We start from the raw sequence: 14,463 nt of genomic DNA, 5'->3' as shown, positions 1-14,463 counted from the left end.
AAAGGTAGCAAGGCCTAGGTGCTTATATTCCAAATTGAACAAAGAATAGTAATTATGAAAAAAATAAATATATGGAGAAGCTAAAGGAACATAACATTTTTTAAAGGTTTGTAGCCAGGCATGGTGGCATGCAGCTATAATCCCAGCACTCTGGGAGCTATGGCAGGAAAATTGCAAGTTAAAGCCCAGCCTGGGCAACTTACTGAGAGCCTGTCTCAAAATAAAAAATAAAAAAGGTCTGGGGAGGTAGCTCAGTGCAAGGAACCTGGGGTCAACCTCCTGTACTGCACAGAGGCAAACAAACAAACAAAAAAATAAAATGTTTGTTCTCTCTTCCTGGACTTCTTATCCCTGGTGATAATTTCTTTTTCCGCCTGATGTAGGTAGAGCATCACTCACTTAGTTTTATCTCTTGCTTTCAGGAAGAAAAGAAACCAGAATGCCCTTCTTGCATCTGCTGTTTTTCAAGTAACATTAGCTAGAAATAAACCTTATGCCAAGCTGACATATTTTAAGGTGGTATATTCTGCAATTCACAAAAATACTGTAATTGTAAAAAGGTTTTTTTAAAAGACTGTCTCATACAGTTATATGTACAAGTTGTACAGCTATATGCACAAGTTCTCTGGCTTCTTTGCTTGGTCAATGCCATGTCCTTTGGTACACCTTTGCTGTCCTTCCCTGTCTGGATTATATGCCTCCCTCTGTTCCCCAAGCAGCCTCTCCCAAAGTGCTAATCACCTGTCTTCTCAGTGTTTACCCTCAGACAATGTGGAACCATCGCTTTCATCCCGGATGTCCAACGTCTAGATCTAGATTTCAGACTGTGCCTTGTACCTATACAAGGTGCTCATAAAATGTTTGAATGGATACATAGTCAAGCTCTAGTGGTGGTAGATAATTAAAGAGCAGAATGGGTGCCTCTCAGGGCTTTCAGATAGAAAACAACAGAATGAGAAGGATGTAGATGATTAAGGGGAACATCAGGGTCAGGAAGAGTGTGTGGGAGGCTGTTGGCTTGGCTTGGGGTGGAGGGATCAGGCCTGCCTGGAATTAAAGGTTCATATAAAAGGGTGGTGTTGAATTAAAGAGGATCCTGAAAGACAGGAAGCAAAGTTTATTGTGGGTGTAGGAGTCAACAGGAGTCATGGAACAGTGATGTTCCTTGTAGAAGCTGGGCAAGGTAAAAGGTATGTTTGAGTGTGACTGATAGATCGGTGTCTAGGATAGCAAAAGACTGAGGAGAGCAGGGAATGTTCATGCCTCAGTGGAAACCCATCTATTGCCCAAAGACACCCTTGAGACTCCTCTGGCTTGTATTATTTAATTCTTTGGAAGCTTCTTCATAATTATCTAAATCGTAGATAGTTCAGAGCTGCATTCCTTACCTATAGATACACAAGTTTGGATCTATCCAGTGACAGTTCAGTTGACAACCTTCCTTGCCCAAGGAAAAAATCACTTTTGTCTGTGTTTGCACATTTGTTTCAATATTCCTGATCTATAAATGTATTCATTTGGAGAATTCTCTTTTGAACTACATATAACAGTGATCTGGTTCCTTCATGGGTTAAATGAAATCTTCAACATATGTCCCTTTTGTGTGTGTGTGTGTGTGTGTGTGTGTGTGTGTGTGTGTGTGTGGTATGGAAAAAGATCCCAGGCTGGGATTAAATTTATGACTCTCCTGCCTCAGCCTCTGAGAGTGCTAGGATTACAGGCATGGCCACCATGTCCAGCTCTGCACATGTTCATTTTTATTTGTCTCTAAGACTCATCATTTTAACTTATTTGGGAAAAAATTATCTTTTAACAGTAGATAAGCTGGCGGGAAGCACGACTTTCTCATTGAACTCACTAATTGGCTCCATTTGAGACTTTAAAAGGTAGAATCAGCTAGCAACAGATTTATGAATGTGGGAGATCATACACAGTGCCTTGTTTAGGGCTTCACTGCGCCTTTCTTGCTTAGGAAAAGAGAAGCTGGGAGGGTGAGCTACCAGGGCCTGAAGGATAATGAGGAGTTGAATCATGAGTGCTGACCTTGAAGAGGGAAGCAAATGGGAAAAGGCCGGGCCTTTCACAGGGTGAGTTCAACAACCAGGAGGCAGGATGGTTTCCCTCAAGGAGCTGCCGCAAACAAGATGAGCAAAGGGAAAGGGCAGAGCTATGGAAGATGGAAGAATCCAGGGAGGAGGCAAAGCAGGAAGTGGTCAAGAGACTTAATCTTATCCACCAGTCATTTAGCATTTATTTCATGGGCCACCTTGGACAGGCTAATGATTCAACCCTGCTTCTAGTTATATGTTTAAAATGTCAACATTTATTTGCAGGGAAAGGGGAGAAATGTTTTCGACAATTATATGCCTCTTGTTTTGGCTCAAATTAAGAGAGTTACTACAAGTATTAATCATGGAGTCACATTTCGACTTTTCTATAACACCCCCCCTTTTGTTCTGTAACCCTTCCAAATCATAACTGGATGATGGTAGTCATACTTGCTGAGGAAAATAGGAGTGACTTGATTCTGTGAGTTGTACCAACAATTTGGGTCACTCCTATCCTTAGGGCCCTGGGAGCGTTAGCAGGGTGCATCACCATCCAGGGAAAAACTATATTTTCAGTGCCCTCCCCCACACCAGCTGTAGTGATTACCGTCCAGCTAATGGGAGGGAGTGGAAATGGCGTGTGCAAATGGCGTGTGCAAATTCCACTCATCCAGCTTGTGTTTTTAGAGCTTATGTTCTGGTGCAGGGAGTCATATAACACACATGTATGTTGCATGTATGTTATAAGGTGATAAGTGCCATAAAAAAGACTACAGTGGGTTAAGGGGCTTGGGGGCAGTGAGGGGTGGGGTGTTGCAGGGCTCACTGGCATAGTCAAACAGGCCTCACTGAGAATGTGACGTTTGAGAAAAGAAAGAGGTCAGCAGAGGAGGAGCCCTGCAGTTATCTGGAGAAAGAGCTTCCAGGATGAGCAAACCTCAAAGGCCTAAAGCAGAAGCCTGCTGGTGTATTTGAGGAACTGTGAGAAGACCCACCGCAGCTGGACTGGAGTGAACGAGAAGAACAGGAGGTAAAATCCTAGGTGGATACAGGCAAAGAAAGCTAACCACATACGGGCATTGCCTTCATTCTGAGTGCAGTAGGAACCACTGGAGGATTTTGAACATGTGATCTGGCCTGGGAAGTGTTACTCTGGCCTCTGAGTTGAGAATAGTCAGTAGAGGACAAGGGTAGAACAAAGAAACCATTCGGCTACTACAGTTATCTAGATGAGAGTCATCAGTGACTCAGACTATGGTGTTAGAATTGTCAGATTATAGATCTATTTGTAGGGAAAGGCCACCAGAACTTCAGAGACTACTGGGTATGACAGAGGAATTAAACACAACTCCAGTTTCTGGCCTGAGCGACTGTAGGGAAGAGTTGCCCTCAGCATAGGTAGGAACTAGAGAGGAATCAGGTCTGAAGGGAGAGATCAGAGTATCAGCAGCCAAATGGAGATGTGAGGAAGTAGTTTGATATATGAATCTGAGTCTCAGAGAAAGCTATAGGCTGGAGCTATAAATGTGAGAGTCATTTCCATGAAGGCAATTTGGTTTAAAGCCATGAATCCATCAAAGGAAAGAGTGTGGATAGAAAGCAGAGCAATAGGGTAGGCAGGATTGGGCTCTAGGCCCATCCAACACTAAGATGTTGGAGCAAAGAGGCCGAATCAGTAGAGGAAAGGAAAAACCAAGAGTTCCGTGAAAAGAAGTATATCGATTTACATAAGATGGAAGCTAAGACTTCCTCTTTCTCTTCTCTCTCTCACTGGATGTAGACATAATGGTAGGCTCCAGTGCCCACATTGTAAAGCACCAAACTTAAGAAAGCTTTGTCACCATGGGACTGGTGAATCATTTCTGGACTGAAAGCACCCCAACTGTTACTTAAGAAAAAACAGACATTTAGCTTTTGAAGTTACTGTTGTTTTGACCATTTTTATAGCCGTTGAACTTGAATTCTAACTAATGTATACAGCTAATGTTACACAGTTTTGCTCGAAATATCTTTTCCACTTCCCCACCTTGGTTTCAAGCTAGTAATCTTATTTCAAACTTGCCATTTTGCTTATTCTCGTCAGTTTTTTCACTCTTCCAACTAGAGAGGTTCTTGTGAGTCATAGAGTTTAGATAATAAGATACATCACCATGCTACACTACAGACTGAAACATTGTGAAACAAGCTGTTGTCAAGACTTGGAGCTGCTCCTTGAGACTTGCACATTTATATTATAAACAACAATGAAGACTCACAGAGCAGAGTCAGGATCATGAGGCATTTTAGTATTCATTTGAGGGTACCATGTATGTGTTTTGTTAGAAAGAAATCACTTTATATTTCACCAGGTATGTGTATGGATATGGGGGAAAAACCGAGTTAATCAGTATCATATTTTGTCTGCAGTAATCCCTCCTATCCACAGGGGACAGGGGACACATTTCAAGAGACCCAATGGATAGCTCAAACCATGGATAGGAGATCTATCTATTTTTTCTATATATAGATGTATACATTATTTCTATCTAAAATTTATTTATAAATCAGGCACAATAAGACATTAACAACAAAAGTATAATATAGAATAACTAAAATATAAAAGTCATTTAAAACTTAGGGGTTGGGGTTATCTATTTCTGGCACTTTCCATTTACTGTTTTCAGATCTCAAGTAACCAAAACTACAGAAAGTGAAATCACAGATAAGGGGGATTACTCTATATTAGCATTTAAGGATCTCTTTCAGTTATGTAGTTGGCAGAGCCCAGTACAGAACAAAAATGTGAGGCCCTTTGTTCAAAAGTAAGAATTTCAAAGCAGTAGTGAAGTGTTTTAAATTAAACATGGAAGAACTTCAAATTGTGAGGACCTGTGGGACTATGCAAATCACATGTCCGCAAAGCCAGCCTTGCCCTTCAATATGCCAATAGGCATGCTGAGAGTTGTCTGACCTGACCTCAAATGCACTTCTGGCATTGAGCACTTGGTCACTGATCTCAGCTTTGTAGGAATAATGCAATATCACCAAAAGCAAAAGAGGAAGGAATTTGATCAATGATCCAATGCTCAGGAGTTTCCAATTCTCTCCGTATTGAGGAGAACACATAATACTGGACCCTAGTTCAGCCACTCCTCACATGAAAGCCAATACTCGGGCTGGAGATTTAGCTCAATGGTTCCATTCCTGCCTTGCAAGTGCAAGGTCCTGAGTTCGATCCCTGGTACAGAGAAAAAAAAAAAGTGCCTTCATGAAAGCCAATACTCAGGAGTTGAGACTTGGTGGGAAAGAAATCAGGTTTCATTACTACAAGTTAGCTGATTGGGAAAATGGCCAGACTATCAACCATTTCAAGGAATTTTCAAGCTGGGGATGGTGGCACACTCTTGTAATCCCAGCACTTGGGAGGCTGAGGCAGAAGGATTGGCTGCAAGTTTGAGGCCAACCTGGACTACATAGTGAGTTCAAGGCCAGTCTGAACTACAGAGTGAGACCCAATCTCAAAAAACAACAACAAGTTGTTGCCTAACAACAGCAAAAGAAAGAAAAAAAAGGAATTCTAGCATATGAAAGGATTTTATGAGAAGGGAAGGAGCATAGTAGGCATAATGGGCTGCCATCATTACCATCTTTGTCATGGGGGGAGGATGTTTTCCTTTCTCTTTAGTCAGGAACATTCATGCAATTACAGAAGACCTTTGTCTCCTAGGTCAGTCCTGATAATATTTTAGATAAACACATTTTTTCCCCTACAAGTTAAACATTATTCTTCTTTAATTAGAGAACAGGATTAGTAAGTCCCTAGCCTACACTTTGATGTTATTTAAAGATCACCCAGTGTTCCTGGTTTTGAAAAACTAAAGAAAGATTGCTGATGAGGAGGTATAGATACTTTTTTCCTCTTTTTTTTTTTCCAAGAAAAGGGGTTTTCTTGGAATTCTTGATTCTAATAGTTAGTATCTCAGCCATTTAAGAAGTTTTTTTTTTCCTTTGTAAATTATGATGTTGGGGAAAAATAAAAAATAACTCTGCAAGAGATAATCTTGTAAAGTAAAGCTAACCTTGTATAGTGTGATGGAGAACAAAATCGTGTAGCAGGTACCACTGTTACACAAGGACAGAGGACACTATATTTGTTAAGAAGGGGTCCTTCATTCACATCTCTATGACATCTGCTGTCCCTTGTAACTCTGCTCTGTTTAAGTTAGGAATGCTTCCAGCTATAAGCAACAGAATATTTGATTAATAGCCACATAAACAAGTAGCAATTCATTTTTCTCATAAAACACCAAGCCAAGCAATGGGCTTTCCAGGCTCTTTGCTTGGCCTATGCTCCATGGTTATGTAAGCCACACTCACAGTAGCAGGAATGGGGCACACATGGGTCCTGCCTCATCTATCTTTGGATTGAAGAGCCAAACCTTTTCTACAAGCCACCCAGCTGACTTCCACTTCTCTCTCATTGGCCAGAATTGCCCTGTGGCTTTGAGTCCCTGCATGGGGTGTGAAATATTTGTCTTCGTGCCTTCTGTAACAGATGGGCAAGGGGGAGGAGGATGGGGATGGATGTGGCACTAATTAACCATGGTGTCCAGTACCATCTTCCTGATAAGGCCTGGTGCCTTTTGAGGGCAGGAAATGTGTGTGTGTATATGTTTGCATATTTGTATATGTATGTATACAATTTTCTATTTTGTTGTATGCTGGTTTATGTTATACAAACTGTTGGGAGGTGAGATCTATCAAAAGAAGAATAATAGCACGGAAGATGGCTCTATGAAGGCAACAGACGCCAATCCTGAATAATTCAGCAGAGGCTTTTCTTAAAAGGTGGCTTGAGGACCAGAGAAAAGTCCTGAAGCAGTGCGTCCAAAAACAATGCCTGAGCTGTTTCAGGACTGATCTGATGAGAACACCATCTCCTCCCGTTGCACTGACATCCCTGCACTTCTGAATGATGAACTCCATCTTGGGACCGCTGCCATCTCTGGATCCACCAGCAGCTCTGATGCCAGGGAAGCCTCCCTCCTTGTGTCACACTCTCCATGGTGAAACCTTCAGAAAGAGCCACTGAACCACAGAGGTAGGCTGTGTGCCTGCTAGAAATGAGTCTCTAGGCTGCTCCCCAGGAAGATGGGGCTCCCCAAGTGTGACATTCTCTAAGTACAAGGGCTGTGTGTAGGTGGGGCTCAGAAGGCATCAAACTCAAGAGACATCCACTGGCCTGTCCTTCCTGCTGAGGGATTTGATCAGAGGGACAAATAGGATTTTGTATGGTTATAAATTGTCTTTAAATGCATTATTTTGTACATCAGAAGAATAATTATAATGTATACACTGCTTGTAAAGTATACTAATAAATCAGAAACCTGTGAACCCACTACTTATAACCAGACTAGAAATTACCAATTCCATTGAAGTTGCTGATGTACTTCATGGTTTCCGAGTTTTATTAAAGGGTGTGCATGATGCCTGCAATTTTCTGTAATTTTCTTCTCTTAAGATTCTATTTCTAAGATTCATCCATGGTATTCTGCATGTGTATAGTTGGATCATTTTCACTGATATATATAATGTCCCGTTGTGAGACTTTAATTTTGGTGACAGTAAAATTGTGTGACTCCATCACAAGTTACTGATCCACTCTTGTGCCAATGAATATTTGGAGCACTTGTAGTTTCTAGCACAAACAATAATGCAGTGAACAAAATTTAAACATGTCTCCTGATTTGTAAGTTAAAAAATACTCACACAAGGAAAACTAGGAGTAGAATTGCTGGGAGGTAGGATATAAGTCCTTAGCTTCCCTTTTTGGCAAAGGCATAAGAATGTATGAGTCCTCATTTTATATTCTTGTTATCCTTTGATTTTGCAGGATTTTTTCTCCAATCTAGTGAGTGTGAGGTGTAGTAATTTTAGTTGCTAGGGAGACTGAGCATTTTCACATAGAATTATACACAATTCCTATTTCCTTTTTCATGGAGAAAAGGAAGAAAGAAAAAAATGGCTGGATAATACTGAGTTCCCAGGCGCAGCCTAATCAGGCGCTGCCTAGCCTGCCTTGAACTCCATCGAGATCAGTATTTCCCAACATGTGTTGCAGGGCCTGCTTTCCCGGGGCTGGAGTGCAAGTCAGTGACCCACTGTCCCACTGCTGTGTTAGTTGGACATCCTATCATTCTATGACTTCATTGGAGAAGACAGCAGGGTGCATGAAAGGCCCACCATGTTCCAAGAATGGCACCTGCTGCCGTGTTCCATGGTCAGAGTGTAGTCTCATGGGGCATGAAGAAACATGTAAAGGCTTTGTATCTTTTTTTTTTGTTTTTTTGTACTGGGGATCAAACTCTGGCCCCGTGCTTGTGAGGCAGGTGTTGGGGGTTCGCTGAGGCAAATCCCCAGCCCTGTAAAGGCTTTTCAAAGGCAGCTATTGTACCTTCGGTATCCATGGTGGACTGGGATGGCAATATCATAGCCTATGGAGGGACAATGGCAATGAGATACCACTGGTGCTTATAACTGAAAAGCCTTGGGTCCAATGTAGCTGATCAATCAGATCTGGGCATGTCTTAGTTCTCAGTTATTATGTCTCAATGTTCCTCTTTGGGTGATTGAATTTGTTGGCATGAATCACAAGACTGAACTGCTCCTTTGTCTTGGCATCTTCCAGGATCATCCCTCAGACCTCTGCCCAGTCTCACATCTGAAGTGGACCTCCATGTTTAGTCTGCTGATGTTCCCAGGGAGGGATTATTGCCACTCACAGAGAACAAGCTTGATTGACATGAGAGTTGCATTCATGGTCCGATTTAAAAGGTCCTTTTCTATGAGCATTTGCACGAGTGACATATATTTGTTCTTCTCAGGCAAAAAGCATTCTTCCAGGGGCCTGTTCCCACTCAGAAGATCCCTTGACCGTCCAATCACTCCTTTGCTGTTCTGTTGACCAGGTTGCTAGGCCTTTGGCAACCACTCATTAGTTGGTGAAAGGTAGCAAAATAGGATGTAGGAATGGCCCATGCAGCTATCACTACTGCACATGGTTTGGCATGTTCATATCCAATCTCAATCAGAAGACAGGCTATATTCTGGGCAGATGGTAGCCACAGTACAGTGGCCCTTATCTGCTTTTTGTTTTGCAGAAACATTGGCAAACCCTGCCATACCATTGGCAGGTATGTCTTTGAATCTTGAACCTCAGCAGCCACCAGAGGAGAAAGCATCCATTACGAGCTTCTTAGTCCCTACTGGCAGGCTGGCTATGGAGCCTACTAGTCCTTGGGGTCCTGATCAGGCCTGATGTGCCATTTCTACCTGGTGATCAGGCTACTATGAATCTTTCCGGTGTAGCTGGCAGGATTAATAAATACCAGAGTGAGAATGGGAAAGTTAGATCATAGCATCTCACATAGCTCTCTAGCTATGAGATACTCAGTCTCTACCTGTGCCCTGTAGCAGGCAAGGAGTTGTCAGAAAGGGGCACATCTGGGCCTTATCTGTTCCAGAACTGAGAGGCTGGTGCACCCCAGTCAGTGGTGGTTTCCAGTGGCCACAGACTCTATTTATCATGCACGGGGTTGCAGATGCTTACAGTTCTATTAGGCTAGCTGGCTTCAAAGTTCCCAAAGGCAGTACCTGGGCCATGGCTTGTTGAATGGCTCCCAAGGATTGTTGCGAAAAGGACCAGTGCCAAAGTGGTCTCATTATTAAGAGTGTCATTGGCCTGAGATATTTGGGTCTGCAATGTCCAATTATCACACAGATGCATGAGACTTTTTTGGCTCCATGTCTGTCCAGCCATTTTTTTTTTTTTTTTTTTTTTTTTTTTAGTGCAAAGGCCATGGGTCTAATCCTCAGTACTGAAAATAAAAGAAACAAAGAAGTTTTGATTAAAAAGGGATTCAGTTCACATTCTAGGATGGAGAGTAAACACACGGAGGCAAGATACTGTCTTTGGCAAAGGACTCACAGGTGTAGCTTGCTGTGCTCTGCGTCCACACTTGGATGCTTTCTTTGCACAGGCAAGGAGGGTCCCACTGTAGGGCCAGATGTGCTGCCAGAGCCTTGCAGCTGCACACCCACCTCTCCTGAGACCTGAGCCCCAGACTCTGCCACACAGGTAGTGCTGGGCTTGAAGCTCAGCTCAACAAAACTGCAGGCCTGTGCTGCTGGGTGACACCTTACAGTAAATGAGCACTGCCAGAGTAGGGACAGGTAGGAGCCCCAGGCAGGTTAGGGCTGCACCAAGCTGCTCGGAGGGGTCCATGAGAGTCTTATCAGACAGCAAGGATCACAGGTGTGGATGGAAGGACAACTTCACCATTGTATCCTGCCATTTTTATATTTCATTTTCAGACAAGGACCTTGTTTCAACAGCTTTGTTTTCACCAGTGCCATCAGTGGTTTTGCATGAGCAAATACAGATCTCTTTTAAGGTCTGAAAATGATGCCGATGAAGTATGAGGTGGTACGGCTTCGTACCCTCACCTGTCTGTGGTGTCACTCCAGATCCCTGGGACACTACAGATACTATGGGCATATCCTGTGTGGCAGCCTCCCAGCCTCTGGGGAGAGGGGTAGTCAACACCCTCCTGGGGCCCTGGGGAACAACTTGGAGTCATCAAGAAAAAACACTAGAACAACGGATGGAACGCTTTGCTCACACAGAGAAGAGACAGCGAGGTCAACTTCAGCAGTGCTGTGGTCCCTACGGCCAGAAGGGAGCAATGCAGGGCAGCTGGCCTTTGTGCACCACTGTCAGGCTGCAGCACAAGGACTTTGTTCCCCATGCCACTTACCTCCCATAGAGACTAGAAACTGAGCGCTGGGAGGGGGCCTGAGGGCCTGAGGGCCACTGATGCACACGATCAGGCAGGACAAAGAGCACCTTGAGCTGCACCAGGACACAGTGTGCCCACACAATGAAGGGGCCCGGCCCAGGCTGTGCTGGTTCTTATCTCTTGGTAAGGAAATGTCCCAGGCTTGTCTTCCATGTCCAAGCAGTGGGTGGAAAAACTGACCAAGTCCACCTTTCCCAGCATTTAGCATGTAGTTTCCAGCCTCACAGTTGTATGGCTGCTGCAATGCCAGCCATCATACGTGCCTTCCATCAGGAGGAGGGTCAAAGGCAAAGCACACCCTCCTCACCCAGTCACTCTTTACAGAGAATGCTTTTGGAAGCTCCACTCAACAACTTCTGCTTACATTTCATTGGCCCTACCTGTCTGCAAGGAGGTCTGCTGTTCTGAATAAAAGCTGGGTTCTAAAACTAGCAAAGAAAGGAAAACTGAATATGTTGTCTTGGCAACAAGCAAATTTTGCCCTCAGATGTTACAACTCATCACTCAGGTCTCAGCTCAAATTTAATTTCCGAGATCTTTTTTCCTCCTCTCTCCCCTCCACCCTCCCCTTTCCTCCTCTCCTCTCCTTTCCCTTCACTTCCCTTCATTCCCTTCCCCCTTTCTTTCTTTTCTTCCCTCTCATACTCCCTTCATTCCTTCCTGTAGTCCTAGAGATTTAACCCAGGGCCTTTGCACTGAGCTACATCTCTAGTGTGTTTTATCTTTCATTTAACAAATGAATGAATGAATGATCAAAGGAAAGAAAAAGTAGAGTTTGAGGACCTAGCAGTTTTTCATCAGGAAGGCGTAAGAAACCAGCATTCCAGGCTTTCCTATCATCCTGCTGCCTGGAATATAGGTACAGTAGATGGAGCTTCCAGATCATCTGTGAAAACAAAGCCACACCCAAGGCATGATGGAGCAAGAAGTAGAAAAAGGGTGTCTTAGTTACTCTTCTCTTTGGTGAAACAAAATACCCAATATCAAAAGTTAAAGGAGGAAAGGTTTGTTTCAGTTCACAGTTTATAGAGGTTTCAGTTCATAGTCAATTGGCTCCAAGGCAGGCTGGCATGGCAAAGGGATATCAAGGAGGAAAAATAGTCTATGGCAAACAGGCAGAGGACAGCAAAACAGCAAGCAGCAGCAGCATGCCTTTCCCTTTTATCCATTTCAGGATTCCTGCCTTTTGGGTGGTGCCACCCACACCTAGGGTGGTTCTTTCCATTAGCCACACAACCAGAACTATGCTAAACCAATCGGTGGACTAAACTGATAATCACACACCCTTAATCTTAGCATCACACATCCAATTGCCTCCAGAACGCCCCACCTAGACCACATGAGGCTTTGTAGGACATCTAGATATAAGCTGTAACAGAGGGTGCATGGCAGCTAACTGTATATACCATAGTTCTAGACATTAACCTCTTTGCTTTTTTAATGTAAAAGTACAAATCTTATTACATTTCAGTCACTGTTGATTTGGGCTTGCTGTCACATGCTGCCAAATCTAATCTTATTTAGTGAGTCTCAGAGATGTAAAGTAACTAGAGTTCTTAAAGAAGAGATCTGGCTCCTGGTCTACTGATCCTTGGGGTCTATACTTTTAATCCCAGGTTACAGAACACCCAGAAATCTTAGAAAAAAGTAAGGTAAGAAGTATAAAAATTTATGTTGACATTAAGCAGTAAATTGAACTTTGCACTTGTCATGAATAGTGCAGATTACACAATTTACTTATTTACACTATTTTATAAAAGGATCAGAAAGAGTCCCTCATGTTCTTTTTATTGTGTTTATTTGAATTTATGGTTCAAGATGAGATTAGCATTCTAAACTCAACTGAAGTTAGTAGAACGTTGGAATTTGAAGCAAATTCTGCAGCTGTTAGAACAACTGAATTGGTCTCCAACAGAAGAGTGGCAGGAAAATAGAAAAGTCTCCAGAGGAAGTAGAAGGCACTTCTATTCTTGGAGAATTAAATAGTCTGGAAAGCACACATTCCTGACTTAAATGATTAATGAATTCAATTACTTTGTCATTTTTTTTGATATTTAAATATGAGGATGGGCTGGGGATTTAGCTCAGTGGCTTTGGCACCTGCCTTGCATGAGCAAGGTCCTGAGTGAGTTCCATCCCCAGTACAAAAAAAAAAAAAAAAAAAGAGAGAGAGAGAGAGATAAATATGAGGATCAAATTTTTAATCTTACCACCAGCAGAGTGAATTTGGAAATGAAAAAGGAACTGAAGGGTTATATCAAATTTTGTATTTTTTTCTATACCATATGAGAAAAATGTTTTGAACTTCATCTTTCTTACAGTGTAATAGGTCTTTTTAGCTACATCTAATGCTGGAGAGAAATACTCTAAACTTTTTTTAGAAACTTAATTCCTTAAAATGACTTGTGGCTGGTGTAATTTTGGGGAGTTAACACTGTCTTATGTCGATATCCCTTTGGGGTTTTTAGGAAGGGTTGTAGTCTTAGCTTTTATTAGTGTTGTTTAAATCAATGGAGTTGCACTGTATGGTATAAATGCTGGATAAATTAATTGCTATGTACATATTTTAGTTTAATGTTCCAAAATAATTAATGTGAAACTTCAAAATTATGTTTTAATAAAATAGTCTTAGAAAATGTATTCTAATTAGAAAGACTCCCACATTCAAAGATCACTGACAAATTTATCTTTTTTGAGTGAGATGAAAATAGTTAAATATTGAGAATCTCCTATGAGCAAATATAAGTCAAACACTAAAGATAGATTTGTTAAAATTTTTTGTCTTTTTCTACTACATTTTTCTTTCTTTTCCTTTTTTTTTTCTTTTTGGTACCAGGGATTGAACTCAGGTCCTTGCACTTGTGAGGCAGGCGGCAGCACCACTGAGCTAAATCCCTGGCCCAAGAGCTTTCTTTTCTCATTGATGCAATATTTACTCTTGTGTTTCTATAATCACTGATTACATTTTCTGTGAAGATTTGTACTGCTCTCCGTATTGTCTTGTGTACTCTAATTCCTTACTTTTTTCTTGTCTTGTTTTGTCTCTAAGTCTATTATTGTTGTAGTTCCTCAAATTCTTGGTAATCCTTGGCTGTCTAATAATATTTAAGAATGAAGCATCCAAAGGATAAAGGAAACATCTTTGTGTACATGGGAGGAGTTTGACAATTAGTTCTCACCATAGTGTTATTAGGTGGAACCTGGTCCTTTCCGTGGGCCAGCCCCAAATGTCAAAATCACAAGCGCCAACTGCTGGCTCTTTCTCAAAGCCAAAATGACCGTGTCTTGAATTGATTCAGGACATAGAGGCAGAACTGTTTCAGAAAGTGGCAAGAAGAGTGGGATCAGTGTGTTTGGAGTGAGCGGGAGTATTCTGATAGGGATTAATGGCAATGTGTCTTTTACTATAATTCATTTTTAAAGACATGAAGACTCACTGCAGTTTTGGTTTATACTTCATATGTGGTGGCTGAAGCTAGGAGGAGACATAGAAAACTGCAAGGTAGACTCAGTGACAGACTGGAGTTGAAGACTGAGACAATGGGGATATTGAAAGATGCGTCCTAGGCTTGAAGCTT

Source organism: Fukomys damarensis, unplaced genomic scaffold (assembly GCF_012274545.1).
Source record: "Fukomys damarensis isolate Sample0158 unplaced genomic scaffold, DMR_v1.0_HiC HiC_scaffold_35, whole genome shotgun sequence".
Classification (NCBI taxonomy): Eukaryota; Metazoa; Chordata; class Mammalia; order Rodentia; family Bathyergidae; genus Fukomys; species Fukomys damarensis.
Note: the sequence above shows the minus strand (reverse complement) of the source record.